General features: G+C 47.7%; 1 long non-coding RNA gene across 1 annotated transcript; it reads left to right on the top strand.

Moving 5' to 3' along the window:
• The first annotated feature begins 1,582 nt into the window (after positions 1-1,582).
• On the top strand, positions 1,583-4,974 carry LOC139340478 (uncharacterized). The gene is made up of 3 exons (XR_011602951.1): positions 1,583-1,697; positions 2,764-2,856; positions 4,339-4,974. It is a non-coding gene; the product is annotated as an uncharacterized lncRNA (long non-coding RNA).
• The last annotated feature ends 9,625 nt before the right edge of the window (positions 4,975-14,599 follow it).

Genomic DNA, 14,599 nt, shown 5'->3' on the forward strand with positions numbered 1-14,599 from the left:
CTTCGGGGCGCAGTCTGCGCTGCCTGAATGAAAATGCGAAGGACCTCACAGAGGCGACTAAAATTCCTGACAATAAAATAAAATAAAATAAAATAAAATAAAATAAAATAAAATAAAATAAAATAAAATAAAATAAAATGAAATGATAGCATCAAGTAAAAAAAAAAACAACTTTGCAACTTAAAGGAAAGACTTTTGGCCAGATAGCCCTTAAAATGTTTTAAATTAACATAATAAAGCTCTATCGCGTGTACATATTTCTGAGTGACGTGAGGACGTAACTTACGTCCCTGCAGTGACGTAACGTTTACTGCTGGTACAACTTTTAGGCTTCTTTCTAATCTCATAAACGGAGTGCTGACTGCTGTTATTTGTCATTTGCATCAGTTACCTAAAAAATATGTAAATTATGAGAAATTAGTAATTAATTATTCTTAATGATCGACTTTTGTTTGATATTTCGCAGATTGTTTGAGTAATTGACAGTAAAATAAGTTCTAACTGCAGTCATTTATCTGCTGTGTGCCTTCATGATCACTGTCTACACCTGCAAAGAAAGACAGCAGTGTGTACCACCTTTGCACCAACTGAACCAAAGCACATCCAACGCAGTATCTTTAAAGCAGCTAAACTTTAAGTATTCACATAAAAGTCAATGACATTTTTTCAGGCTTAATTTGAGCCCTGATCAAATCTGTTCTCCTGCATGTGCAGAAAATCCAGATTTGTTCCCTGAGACATCTTTTATTCTCACATAATAACACTTTAGCAGAATTAGCTGGTAATAATTAATTAATAATAATTAATTACTAGGACATAAATTTATTGACATGAACATAACACATGGAGTCATTTCGGCTCTGTGGGAAAATTACCTAATAATACTTTAAACAAACACTCAGTCCTGTGAATTCAGACCAGCTGACTTTTAACTCTTCATGTTGCTGTAGGTCTGGTTTTGTACTTGCTGTTGGTCTTGCTTAAATCAAATTTGGAATATAAGCAGTAATCCAAACAGTCAGGATGAGCGCAGCAGACACTCTGAGGTGACATTCACACGGCCCTCTGGTCAATGGAAGGAACATAACCACTAACCATTAGCGTTAGTGGCTCAGTAACACCAGTTAGACCAGTGATGGCAGACTGAGGCTTCCTGAACCTCCAGCCCCAGAAAATACTCTTTCACATGGAACAGAAGATGCAGGACAACATACACACACGAGAGCCAGCTGGTGAAGGTGGAGATGTTGGTGTTTCTGTCTTCTCCAGGTTCACGTCTGCTGGATAATGATCCACTTCCACTGTGGCATCTGCGGCTTCTTCTACTTTGATCCACTGCTGTGTCCAGCAGATGCCAGAGGTCATCTAATAAACGTTAAAAGAAAAAACATTAACAGTGGCTCACATTTCTACAATGAATGTTAATTTTGACAAAACAAAGAAACAGACTGCTTACTGTTGTTCATGGATGCTGTTGATGTTGATGCTGTTGTACCTGAGCTGGCTCATCCAGCCTCGTGCTCAGGGCGGGGAGCAGAGGGGGTGGGTCTGCTCTGTCGGGGGAGGGCTCGGCTTGTTATTGAGGAAGTTGCAGGAGACAAACACAGACTCTTGAGAACATCTCGGCTGCTGATTCTCCACTGAAGCGACGCTTTCACATCTACAGACCTGAGAAATGGTGTGACTGATCATCAACGGTGAGTCCAGGCCGACCTGCAGGCCGCACATCGAGCCGTGTCAGAGTCACTGATGAAGATGAAAACTCACAGTGTTTGTCTCCTCCTCCTCCTCCTCTGTCGTCTTGTAAACCTTGTGTTATTTGTACAGTACCTTATGAATTATTTGTTTGTCTTTGTCCAGCATTAACTTTCAACTCGTTTTAAACACTACATGACTTTAAGCCTTCCTTATTCACGTCATGAACCTGCATATTAATTACATTATAACAGAAACGTTTTAACTTAAACCGCACATGAATCGATAGCTACATACAAATGAGCAACATTAGCGGCGGATCACTTCAGAAAATAAATAAATAATGAAAAGCGGAAACAACACAAACTTCACTGGCTGCATTACAACACATGGAGGGTAAGGCCTCTTCTGGAGGACTTTTACACACTTGACAATAATTTTCAAACACTTTTAGACACTGGACAAACGAACTTTTTTCTACGTATTTCCTTTCATTAATACGGTCCCCCCCGAAACATTTGCAGACATGTAGTTCCGGCTATATGTCTTTGAGGGTAGGAACCAAAGTTCAACGAATGTGTCACTGAAAAAATTAACGTGAGGCAGTTACACACACACGAACACACACACACACACACACACACACACACACACACACACACACACACACACACACACACACACACACGAACACACACACACACACACACACACAGATGAATCACTGCTGAAGTGTACAGTGAGTGCACATATATATATATGTACATATCACTGTATGTATATAAATATGTGTTTCACTAAGTTAACGAAACTGAACGTTTCTAACTGACAAAATAAGAACTCTACATTTGTAAGACTGTCGTCTGTGAAGTCATTAAAGTAAAATCAAAAACATTTACTCGCTGAGGAAACTCATCTGAACACTGAGGTAGTGAATGTCAAAGAGGCGTTCAGGAGACTCCACTGGAACCATGATGGGTGCAGGTTTCATGAACGCTGATACCTTGAAGGCGGAGCGCCCTGTGAGGGCGGGGTGTGTTGCAGACGTTCATGTTGTCCTTGTTGCAGCCTGCAGGTTCGTGGTGCAGAAGATCCAGGCTGCAGTGAGAGGCGAGCCACGGCCGAAGACAGCAGGCACCGCAGCATGTAGGCAGGAAAGAGGTGGGTTTGGTACGAATGGTCCAAGAGTCCAGATCAGTGAGCCCTGAGAGGCGCTACTGGACGACCTGCTCGAGATTACTGCCCTTAAATCAGAGCCGATTCACAGAAACATGAGGCAGTTACTGAGAATCAATGAAGCGTTCAGAGAGGCTGTTTTCAGGCTGCTCGTCTGTGGTCACACTAGAGCGCAACTCTGACAACACTGAGCCTTGAGCAGGTGTGTGTTTCCAGGTGTTTGCAGATCAGGAACAAGGGTTCAAAGGAGAGACGTTAAACTGGTGTTTTTCCACCTGGACCCAGTTTTCCCATGTTTTTCTGTCAAAGTGCTTAAAGTATTGATCGACAGCGCAGCAGGCGGCAGCTGCACAACGGCTGCAATCTGATCCATCAGGGCGACTGTACCAAGTCGATGTAAGAGCCACCGTAATAACATCAGGACTGAAAATATCTGGAGGCAGCAGAGAAACAAGCAAGTAGATCCAGAATATTTAACAGGTTTAACTCGAGCAAACCAGAGCTGGTGACTGTGGGGACAGTGGACAGATTAACCAGGACAGTTCGGTGAGTCTTACTCTGTCGAGGTTGAACGACGTGTCTGCTATGGTTACGGTGAAATTGCTGTTTTTGTCAATGTAGTCTGGTGGCTTTCAGGAGAGTAATGCAAAGGCTGTTTCTGGTTAAACAAAAAGGATCTCGAGTCACTTAGTTTGACACAAAAGCATGAGAAAATCTGCGTCTTCAGGTGCTAAATGTTGCACTTTCTTCACCTTTGATCTACAGAGTTATTCATAAAAAAGAAACGATGAGAGTCTTTTACTCATTTCATTTCCAGATGTGCAGGTTCAGCAGCTGTGGTCCATCCTGCTCCCACTGACGCTGACAAAGACTTACAGTCTGTAATTAAAATGACAAACATATTTAGCCTTTCATCCAGCGGTTTCCCCAAATAATCCCATTACCCGCCGAGCAGCTCCAGTGCTCTGCATGTCCACCGTCTCCTCACTGAGGCTGACTCTGATTTGAGAGCAGTAATCCCGTCAGATCTGAGGGCTCAGCTCTTTGCTCCCTCCCTGGCAGGCTTCCTTTATTCTCCTTCATCCTGTTTGATCCTCTTTCTGTTTCCTCGTCTTGTGCATGTCACACTGTCGACGAGTCGGCCGTGTTTATTTAATGAGGCTTCGGTTTAGTGTGGTGGATTAGCTTCCTCCTCCGCTTTGGAAGGTCTGCAGAAACTGGCCAGTAAACACAGAATAATGAGGCCTCGATCAGCCAAAGGCAGCCTGACAACCCAGCTGATCCACAGCTGTCTGCTGTGAGAGGAGAAGGTGGAGTTAGCATCCCTGTGAGGGGCTGACAGTCAGAGCTAACAGCTAACAGAGCTCAACACAGATCCTTCAGGACCATATTGTGGGGGTTTGAAGTATTTCTGCCAGTTATATTGTGAGTGATCGATCTTTGCATCCCGCCTCCGTCTCTCTGCAGAGCGAAGGGGAGGCAGGATGAGCTCCGAGGAGCCGGCCCTCATTTCCCAGCCGACGGAGGAGGTGGACGTCCTGCCGAAGGAGGAGTGTGGCTCCTGAAAGTAAGCTGAGAGCTGGAGGGCGGAGTGCAGGGTCCACAACGAGGAGACGAACACACACGAAGACACGTCCCAGAGGTCGTCTTCAGGTCGACGCTTTAAAGAAACGAGCTGATGAGCTGTGAGGCTTCATCGTGCTTTCAAACAACAAATTCAATTTCAATTTCAACGGTCCTCCGTCACGCTGACTGCATGCGGCTCTGTTCAAGTCATTCCACTCTGCTGATTTGTTTTATCATCCTGGTCACAAGCTTCATCGCTTCGTTCGCTGCATCGATTTCTTCCACAGTCTCACCCCGACACACGAGCAGACACAAAGATTCAGAGTCTGTTGAACTCCCAGCTGCCTCCAGCTCTCAGCTCTCAGCTCTCAGCTGTCGGTCCTTCGTCCAGCAGACAGAATGAAGGCCTGATCACCAACTCCTCAACAGAGGAGCTGATCAGTCTGGATGAACATGAAAGCGTCTGCTGCATCATATATTCATGAATTCTGTCCTTTTCTCTGTCATAGTTCTCATTAAAAAGGGCATTTTTCTGCTGTTCTGTCTGTGAGTTCCTGCATCAAAGTGCTCTGAAACAGCGTGAATAAGTGAACCACGTTCAGCTACAAGACGCTCTCCATCTGCTCTCCCTGAGCAGGAAATCGAGAGGACGGATCGAGAGAACGTGAGAGGAGAGCGTCATTTTTCACTTATTCACCTCTTATTACATGAACCCTCATGAATGCACAAACAGATGCATGAGGTCGTCAGTGTAGGCGCTTAAAAATGTCTTAATATCACACTGGACTGTGGAGGTTTGAGGTTGCAGAGGAGCATTTCCTTCATGGTTAAAGACCCCGTCTGTGTTTACGTAGCACATCTGTTAGTTTGCTTTCTACATGCAGAAGCTGCTCCAGCTGATCCGGCTGGTCCAGAATGAGCGCTGCTCTAATGGAGGCTGCAGGGAGGAACGTTGGCTTCGCAGCTGGTGTTTCCTCAGCACTTCTTCCACCTGTCAGCTCTTCAGCTCTCCAGGACACAGGAGGGGCTCAATCTGCTCACATGTCAGTGTTAAGCCAATCAGCTGACTGGGCCTGCGCCACAGGTATGAAACAATGGTGGAAATCTACCTCTGTTTTCTGAAAACTCTTTAAAATTCGTGTTGAGTTTGGTTGGGAAGTTGCTGTCGGAGGAGCCTGTTTTTCAGATTAAAGGCTTCTGGTGTTTCTCTGCTGAGTGAGCAGCAGCTTCTGGAGGTGAAGCTCATGATGGAGCTTCGTTGCTGGCAGAGAATCAGACTGTTTGATCAGTTTGTACCTGATGCTGCTGCAGACTGGTCACAGATCTGCTATCTGCTGAGGACGCTTTGAAGCCCGGATATGATTTTTTTTATTTAGACTGTAACGTACTCTTGATTCCTGTGTGATATGGTGAATATAAGACGCTCGTCTCAGTGCTGCTCAGAGGACAAACATCCATCCTCACGCTGTCTCCTCACGTCTGCAGTGTGAGTGCTGTGTTGATGACAAGCTGCTTCTCTTCGTTATGAACTCTCACCTGTGGACGTCTGTCTTACAGCATCACTGATGTGCAGGGTTTCCATTTCTCTGCACACACCTTGATACGACTCCATCGGTCCTGTTTCTGTTTGCATTGCACAGTCACAATCACTGCTGCACGAGTGAAATCTGGTTTCATCTCTGCAAACAATCTGCTGACGTCTGTTAATCACGAGCATCCGTGTAATGAGAGTTAATACGCTGCTCCTCTTCACAGACGGTAGATGATCTACAGACAGAAATTCCTCGAGGCTCAGAAGCCTTTTTAATCTGCTGATTGATCACCAAAACAAACCCAGCTGAGCGATGACAGCAGCAGCACAGAGGAGCAGGAGGACGGATGGAGGCGATGGAGACGTCCATCATCTGCTCAGGAAACACACACAGGCAGTTTCTGTCCGAACGCACTTTGGAAAATTTGTCTCAAAGCTCATTAGCTTCATCAGAAAGAGTTTCTCTTAAACCGAGGAGCTCGTCGTCGCCTCTTACAGCGCTGCTGGACGAGGAGGGGACGACAGGAAGTGAGCAGACGAGGACAGCCTACAAAGACCAGCTGATGTGTTTAGGTGTTGGAGTCTGTGGATGGAGAGAGCTGAATGACGGCTTTGGAGCCTCCAGGCCATGTTCTCAAACCCTTAAGTGTTGCTCACGCTCATGCACACAGGTGTCATTTCAGTGCTCTGCACACCTTTCAACGACGCCGTGACGCAGCATTTTCATTGGCGTTCACTTTAAGGAAGGAGTGAGTCTCCTGTGTGGTGAGGTTTTTTATGTTTTTAAGGTGATAACAGGCAGAACGTAGAATGTAAACACTAAAATCAGGTCTGATTAATTATGATTTTAACTGCTTCCTGTTTGTATTTGTGTGGAATTTGATTGGCCGGTCAGCTCGCAGTGGACCGTGTGACAGGTGGATTCCTCCTCCAGCTGAACACGAGCGACCCTCCACCTTTCAGTGAATGTGCTGAGCGTCGGAGACAGACAGAGTAAGATGGAGTCGGCTCTGAGCGTTCACGTGCTCGTTGTGGCGGTGAGCGATGGCAGCGTCTCCGTCTGCTGATGAAGCTCTAAATCACGTGTATGTCCTCTCGCCGCTGTCAGGATAACTCACTTTAGAGATCCATTTCCTGCCGGCACGCCTCTGCAGAGCTGCATGCGTCTCCTGCTCCGTCCTGACCTTGGATTGGAGAGCCACGCTGTGTATTTTGCCCTCAGAGATGCAGCTTTTCAGGCCACACGTGGTCGAATATGTTCAGCTGAAGAAGAGACAGATCTGGAGGAAATATCCCACAATCCTCTGCTGTCGGCAGTTCTCACACTCAGTCAGGAAGGTGTCATGAGCGGCAGGTGTTCGTCCCTGCTGCCGTCAGGTGTGCAGGAAGTGGAGACAGAGGCTACGTCCACACTGCTCCGGCCTTCAGGGCCCCGAAACAGAGAGTTCTGGGAACGCCGCTGAGCCTGTTTGAGTTTAAAAAACCAAGACTTTCAGCTGTGACGCAGACACCTTCACCTGACATCAGTCACCGCATGTCACACACGTCTGCATGAACGCTCATCAGGTGTGTCTCAGGTGTGGTAGCAGCTTCAGATTAGCCTCCCAGGCCGACGTGTCAGAAAGGTAGAAATCGAACAGACGTTTGCTTTGATTTGACAGATTTCTTCTCAGTGAAACTTTGTGGGAGCAGACAGATATTTTCATGATGTGACGTTCAAAAGGATTTTCATGTGGATTAAAAAGGTTTTGCGAGCTGGCAGCAGCTTCACACTCTGAGCGTCTGGCAGCCGAGCCACGACCAGACGACCTTTAACGAGCAGAGTGAGATGAAGGATGAAGAGCAGCCGTCACGTCTCCTCAATAATGTCGCTGCTGCTCTCAGAGGCCACACGATAACTCTGCAGGTGTTACACAAAGACACAGCACCTCCAGCCAGCCCCCCCCCCCTTCCCTCCTGCTCTATCACACCTGTGAGGGGGACATATCACACCTTTGTCATCCTCACAGGTGCATCGAGTGCAGTCCTGTGGCGTCTCTTCGATCAGCTGTCCGCCCGCTCTCTTCTGTGTGTGGATGGTTTGGGTTTGCCTTCAGCATCCAAGTGGAAAATAAATAAATGAGAAAATGGAAATAGAAATAGAAACAAGGCACATGTGGCTGCTGTGATCAGTGACAGCTGAAAACGACTCAGTTCAGGCTGAACACGTTCTTTTCTGGATTTCTGACTTTGTGATGTGATGAAGGTTGTTGAGCTGAACGTGACTCAGACGCATTCACATCAGCGGAGCCAATCATCTTCATCATCCTTCATCATTTTAAGTCACATTCAGGGACAGACGGCAGCTGTACGAACACAGTGCTGCTCGAAAGAGGAAGCCAACAGCAGCAGCAGCAAGGTTCAGACGTCTGAGAGAGAAGACCTCTGTTTGTTTACAGGAAAATAACAACAAACAGGAAGTGGATTTAGAAAATAATTCAGCACAGAGAGGGAGAGAGAGAGAGAGAGAGAGAGAGAGAGAGAGAGACTCTGTCTGTCTGCCCCCCCCTCCTGTGGTCTGCTCCATGTATCTCTGCCTCTCTCTCTCTCTCTCTCTCTCTCTCCTCTCTCTCTCTCTCTCTCTCTCTCTCTCTGTCTCTTTCTCTCCTCTCCCTCCCTCTCCCTCTCTCTCTCTCCCTTTCTCTCTCCTCTCTCTCTCTCCCTCCCTCTCTCCTCTTTCTCTCTCTCCTCCCTCCCTCTCTCTCTCTCTCCTCCCTCCCTCTCTCCTCTTTCTCTCCTCTCTCTCTCTCCCTCCCTCTCTCCTCCCTCCCTCTCTCCTCTTTCTCTCCTCTCTCTCTCCCTCCCTCTCTCCTCCCTCCCTCTCTCCTCTTTCTCTCCTCTCTCTCTCTCCCTCCCTCTCTCCTCCCTCCCTCTCTCCTCTTTCTCTCCTCTCTCTCTCTCCCTCCCTCTCTCCTCCCTCCCTCTCTCCTCTTTCTCTCCTCTCTCTCTCCCTCCCTCTCTCCTCCCTCCCTCTCTCCTCTTTCTCTCCTCTCTCTCTCCCTCCCTCTCTCCTCCCTCCCTCCCTCTCTCTCTCTCTCTCTCTCTCTCTGACGTTAAACGGAAACTTGACAGCTCTCGGTTGAACTTTTCTTTCCTCTGCTGTTATTGGACAGCTCCATGAGGCTGTGCGGACGCGGACACGGAGGTGAACCCTGAACTTGCCTCCTCGTGCCCTCCGTCACTCTCTGTGAACAGGTGTGTGAATATTGCTGGAGTGTGTGCGGGGACGCAGCGGCACCGTGCTGCTCCACGCAGCGCTGTGCTTCCTCAGCATCACGTGGTCTGAGCAGGCTGGTCCACGCTCACAGTCACAGTGGACACGCTGTCTCCACAGGACCAGGTGGGTTGAAGATGTCTCCTGAGCGGTTCTTCTCGGTCAGCGTCCTCCTCCTCTTCGTCTCTGCGGCGTTACCAGCTGTGTGCTGTGAGTATTCCCGCCTCCTTCCTCTTCATCAACTTTCTGTCTCTCCCTCATCTTCTCTGCGCGCTTCGCTCTCATCCAGCAAACCCGACGCGCGTCACCCCCGCGGGTTACATCCATCATGAACCCCCCCGGATGAGTTGATGTGTGTCACAGGATTACAGCACTTTAACCCGACTGGCTCGGCTCGGCTCGGCTTGCATTTCCCCTCAGCAGTCACCCAGATCAGATCCGCCTCACCGAGACCCCCACCCCCATGGTTGAGACGCAGGCTGTGAGCCCCCTCCTGCAGCCTGTGGGGGCTCTGGGCTGTTGAACTGATGGCCGCGCGGCTCCGAACCACAGCGGCAGTAATTGTTCTGTCCTCCCACATAATCACCGCGCAGTCACTCCATCAGCGCGCAGCTGCTCTTCAGGCTCTCAGCACGTACTGTCAGCTTTGAGGTACTTGTACTTGACTCGAGTATTCCCATTTTCTGCTTCTTTACTTCTACTGCGCTTGATTTCAGAGGGGAATACTGTACTTCAGGTTGAGATTAATACTCAAAAACTCATAAATGATCATTTATTATTAGTACTTGTCAGTTCAATTTGGAGTGCAGGACTTTTACTAGTAACAGAGTATTCATTAGTACTGTGAGTACTTCTTCCAGCACTGATGGAGGGACTTAAACAGTACTCCATTACATATCCTGTGTTCATCTAAAATCACTACTTTTGCATGCAGCTCGGTGTGGTGTGATCTTTACAGTCAGTACCAAACGCAGTATTTCTCTGTTACTCTGTGTACCTTGAGTTTCTGTCCAGAAGTTTAACTTCTGAAGTATTCATACTTCAATGAGGGAATTCTCAGCTGACATTTTTATTCATGTTCTCCAGAGGATGAGCCCGACTGGCTCTGTGATCCCCTGGCTTTCCCTCCTGCGCCACCGTGAGGTTGACCTTAGTGGTTTTCAGTGAAACGTTGCAGCAGCTAATGGACGTAAAATTAGTTTGAGACGTTTGAAAACTGATGATCCTCTTTTCATTCAGCGCCACCATCAGGCCGAAGATTCAACTTTAGCTTTGGATCGAATGCTTCCCATCAGCCTCAGCTGTACTTTGTATTAAGTGCTATTCAGCAAATGCTAGCATGCTAACATGCTACACCTGCCAAACATCAGGATCTTACCATTGTCACGATGAGCGTGTTAGCATGGCGTTAGCATGGCGTTAGCATCGAGCTCTGACAGGCCGCTCAGGGTCCACGTGAGACCTCGTGACTTTGTCTTCTCGTCAGTCTTTAATCATTTAAGAGTCGGCGTCAGGAATCGCTCTGGATTGAATTCAGTGTGTGAAGTCTCGTCAGGTGTTCGTCCTGTGTGAGCGCGCACCTGTCCTCGCCGTCATGTCCATTTCTCACCTGTCTCTCATTACTGACCTGCCTTCTCAGCACTTTGGCTGAAAGTGAGCAGCAGATTAGGGTTTGTTCCATTAAACATGTTCTGTTGCTCTGGAGGTAGAAATGATGTCCTGGTTGAGCTGAGCCTGAGAGCAAAGGTCACGGCTGGGAGAACAGGTGAGCCACGACGCTGAGAACCAATATGAAATACAAAGACGTGGACAGGAAGAAGCAGCTCCGAGGCAGACCATGCTAAATCCTCCATCCTTCATCTCTTCGACCATCTGTCTGTGACAGCTTCCCTGAGTACTCTGAGTGTACTCTGAGTGTACTCTCTGAGTACTCTGAGTGTACTCTCAGTGTACTCTCTGTGTTTTTTGTTTTTCTAAAGCTCACACTCTCCTTTATGAGTCATGCTGGTTTGAATGGCACATTATAGCAATGGATGGTGTTTCTTATGGTGGACACGTATTAATAGTCAATGCAAGTATTTCATACTTCATAATACTGCGATTTACAGTATGTGCTTTTGGTGCGTGAATCAGGGCCTAATCAAATATTTACTAGCTCAGTGGAAGCTAATAAAACTACAAACAGGGGAAGCAAACTCATACATAACTGCTATGAGAGAAGAGTATTGAACCTGCTCTGTATTGAACCCAGAGACGATGAGCTGGTGGGCTGAACTGCGTTTGCAGCGGACTGGCTGCAGTTTCACCTGTTAGAGGAACGTTTGTGTACTCAGAAATGACTGGAAAGCCCTTCGTTATTCTTCCAAACCCAAACTGCTCTGCAGTACCGGCGGTCGTTTTGGGAACGTGGTCCATATTATTCTACATGTTCTTCAATAACGTGCACGTTCTGAGAGCCCCCCTCTGTACAGCTGCTGCTCACATGAAACTACAAAACTCACAAAATTCAGGGTTTTTAAGGGAGTCTGGGGCCAGGTGACAGGTTTTACTCTGGAGGACAGATCTGATCTCAGTGAGGACAAGAAGACATTAAGGACAACAGGCGTAAATGTAAACATATTGTCCGGATACAAATCCTGTTTTCATACCAGCTGTTAAAGCTCTGCATTCAAAGACGAATACAAAAACATACCAGCAAAACGTGCTTAAAGTATCAAAGTAAAGATACACATCAGTTCATAAGCATGCAGTATTTTACTGCAGGTGCAGCTAGTTTTAATTACCTTATATACAGTTAGCCGGCTAATGGTTCCCAACGTGGGGGTCGGGTCCCTCTGAAGGGTCACCAGATGAATCTGAGTGGTCAGATGATTCGTGAGTGTTGGAAATGGACATTTTTGGGACATGTCTTCGTGACTGTGTTGGATAATTTGACCTCTTTGGGCCTCAAATAGTTTCTGAAATGAAACCACGTGACAACTCAGACATCTGAAGGAGTCAGAACAAGCCGAAACGTTTCCAAGTTCTCGAGTCGAGTTGAGCTTTTCATCGTCTTCAGTGTCTTCATGTCCATCTTCACGCTGTCCCCTTAGCCTCCACGTCATGACCATTATTCTGCTGCCTGCTGGAAACAATGACGTCAAGATGATTAACGTGACACAAATCCGTCAGTGAGGCGTCAGTCCAGATTTAACGTCCGTGAAAAACATCAGGCGCAGATCTGAAGCTCTGAAAGGCTCAGTGTCATTAAAGTGTCCACAGGGGAGCTCTGCCGTCTGACCAGCAGCTCTTATTGACAGCTCATTAGCTTGAGTCACACGCAGGCAGCTGGTGACCGCTTCATCACTCCTGCCACACACACACACGCACACACACGCACACACACGTCCAATTAGAGAAGCCTCAGCTGGATTACGTGCTGCAGGATGTCGTGTGGCGGCTGGAGGTGCCGTCAGTGTGAATAATAATGTTGTACAAGGACTCGACTTTCATTAATGAACGTGATCTCATCTGATTATCTTAGCACATTTTTCAAACTTGGTGCAGAGATTTGTCTCTTTGAAGACAAAGACGACATGTCAGGTGGACATCTTTGACTGTTCCTTCACGGCCTCCACGCTCCAGAAACACCTGTTTGGATCATTCCACAGGTAAACAGGCTCATTGGTAACAGGTGAGAGCATCATGACTGGGTCTGAAGGGGCTTTCACCTGGTACGCATCACCTGACGGCTCAGTGGTTATGAGTCATTTCAGCTGTTTCCATCTCTCAGTCCTGATCTTCCACTTTGTGAACGTTCACGTCAGCTGAGAGTCCGAGTGCTTTCATCACTTCCTCTTCATCCGCTGTCACCTGTGACTTCAGCTGGAGGTTCAACCAATGAAGAACGAGCCAGTTTTAAGTTGTACGAGAGGACAAAAAGACAGAGTTCATCGATAATCAGCTTTCATTCCTGTCAGCTGTTATCGGACAGCGTGTGAGTCTCAGACTGCTCTTCATCGTCTTCATCGTCTTGAAGGGAGAGAATAGCAGCCGAAATCTACAAATTGAACCAAAGAGGACGTTGATGAGAGCCTGCCGGGGCTTCACAGGGCTGTTTCGAGCATCCTGCTGCGCTGATGACGACCGTTCATCAGACAGAGCTATGACAGCTGTTCTCCAGCTGTGCTCTGTGCTTAAAGCAGCTTATCACGAGACAAACAAGGTGTGAGCTTTGCAGCCGAATGTGCAGCGGCCATGTTTGAATGGAGCCGTTAAAGAGCGTCTGTGCCTTCATGTTAGCAGACAGGTGGGACAGCCTGTGAGGCAGGAGCACGATGAATCCCGATGGACCCAACTGACAACAAGCCGCCTCATCGCACAACACGAGTGATGCTGCAGAGGAGTCAGTGAGTCTTCCTCTGTGGTGCGACCGGAGCAACAGCACCACCTACTGTCAATGTGGATGAAGCGATGGATGGACCACGTTTGATGGAAACCTGCTTTGAGTGACGTTCTCTCGATGATTCCTCCTCTGGTTTTCCTCCAGAGCTTCAGTGATCCTGTTGAGTTTAACTTTGAGCTCGACTTATAATAAGCCGAGTTTAACGTTGTGAAGACTGGGCGCTCACAGTGCCGCCGTCTCCGCTCCGTCCCTCAGCTGTGGTCCGTCTGCTCTGGCAAAAGCCTCCTGGCCTCAGATCAGACTGAAGTTTCCGCCAAGCAGCAGAAACCAAACAGCCACACGAGAACAGACTCACTGCTGAACAGAACAGGAACAAACGCATCACATTCAGTTTTAGAAATCTGTAGTCATGAAGTGTAAACACCTTAATCTGACTCAGATTGCAGTTTTAAAGTGACACTGGGCTGAAATATAAAGTCTGAAAGCTTTCGTATCAGCATCGAGTGTTTTAGCACAGCAGCCTCTCAAACTGAATGAGTGATCAGCTGCTTCAGGCTCGTTAGTGTCCTCGCTGCACCCGTTAGCGTAGCTTCACCTGAGGTGGATTTTGTCTGGTTCCTTCATTTTTTATGATTTCGTCGTCTGTTTTTTGACTCGCTGCTCTGCTCTGCACGCTCGCCCACGCCGGCCTCCATCGTGTTGCACACTGCGTCCTGCGTGGACGGGTTAGGGTTAGGGTAAACGGATCACAGGTGAATGTCTGCAGCCTCTCCTCCTCTCCTTCTCCTCGCTGCTCAGCACAGAAACGATCCATTGGTTTTGTGTTGTGAACGCTGGCAGCAGAGTTCAGACTCAGATTCGTCAGCTCAGTCCGTCTGCGTGTCCACCATGACAGCATAATAAATCCACCTACAGCGACACCTCATTCAGCCGTCAGCACTCGCCTCAAACCACAGACGGACCTCTGATCTGTCCTCAGGTCAGTTTGCTTTTA

Source organism: Chaetodon trifascialis, chromosome 12, assembly GCF_039877785.1.
Source record: "Chaetodon trifascialis isolate fChaTrf1 chromosome 12, fChaTrf1.hap1, whole genome shotgun sequence".
Lineage (NCBI taxonomy): Eukaryota > Metazoa > Chordata > Actinopteri > Chaetodontiformes > Chaetodontidae > Chaetodon > Chaetodon trifascialis.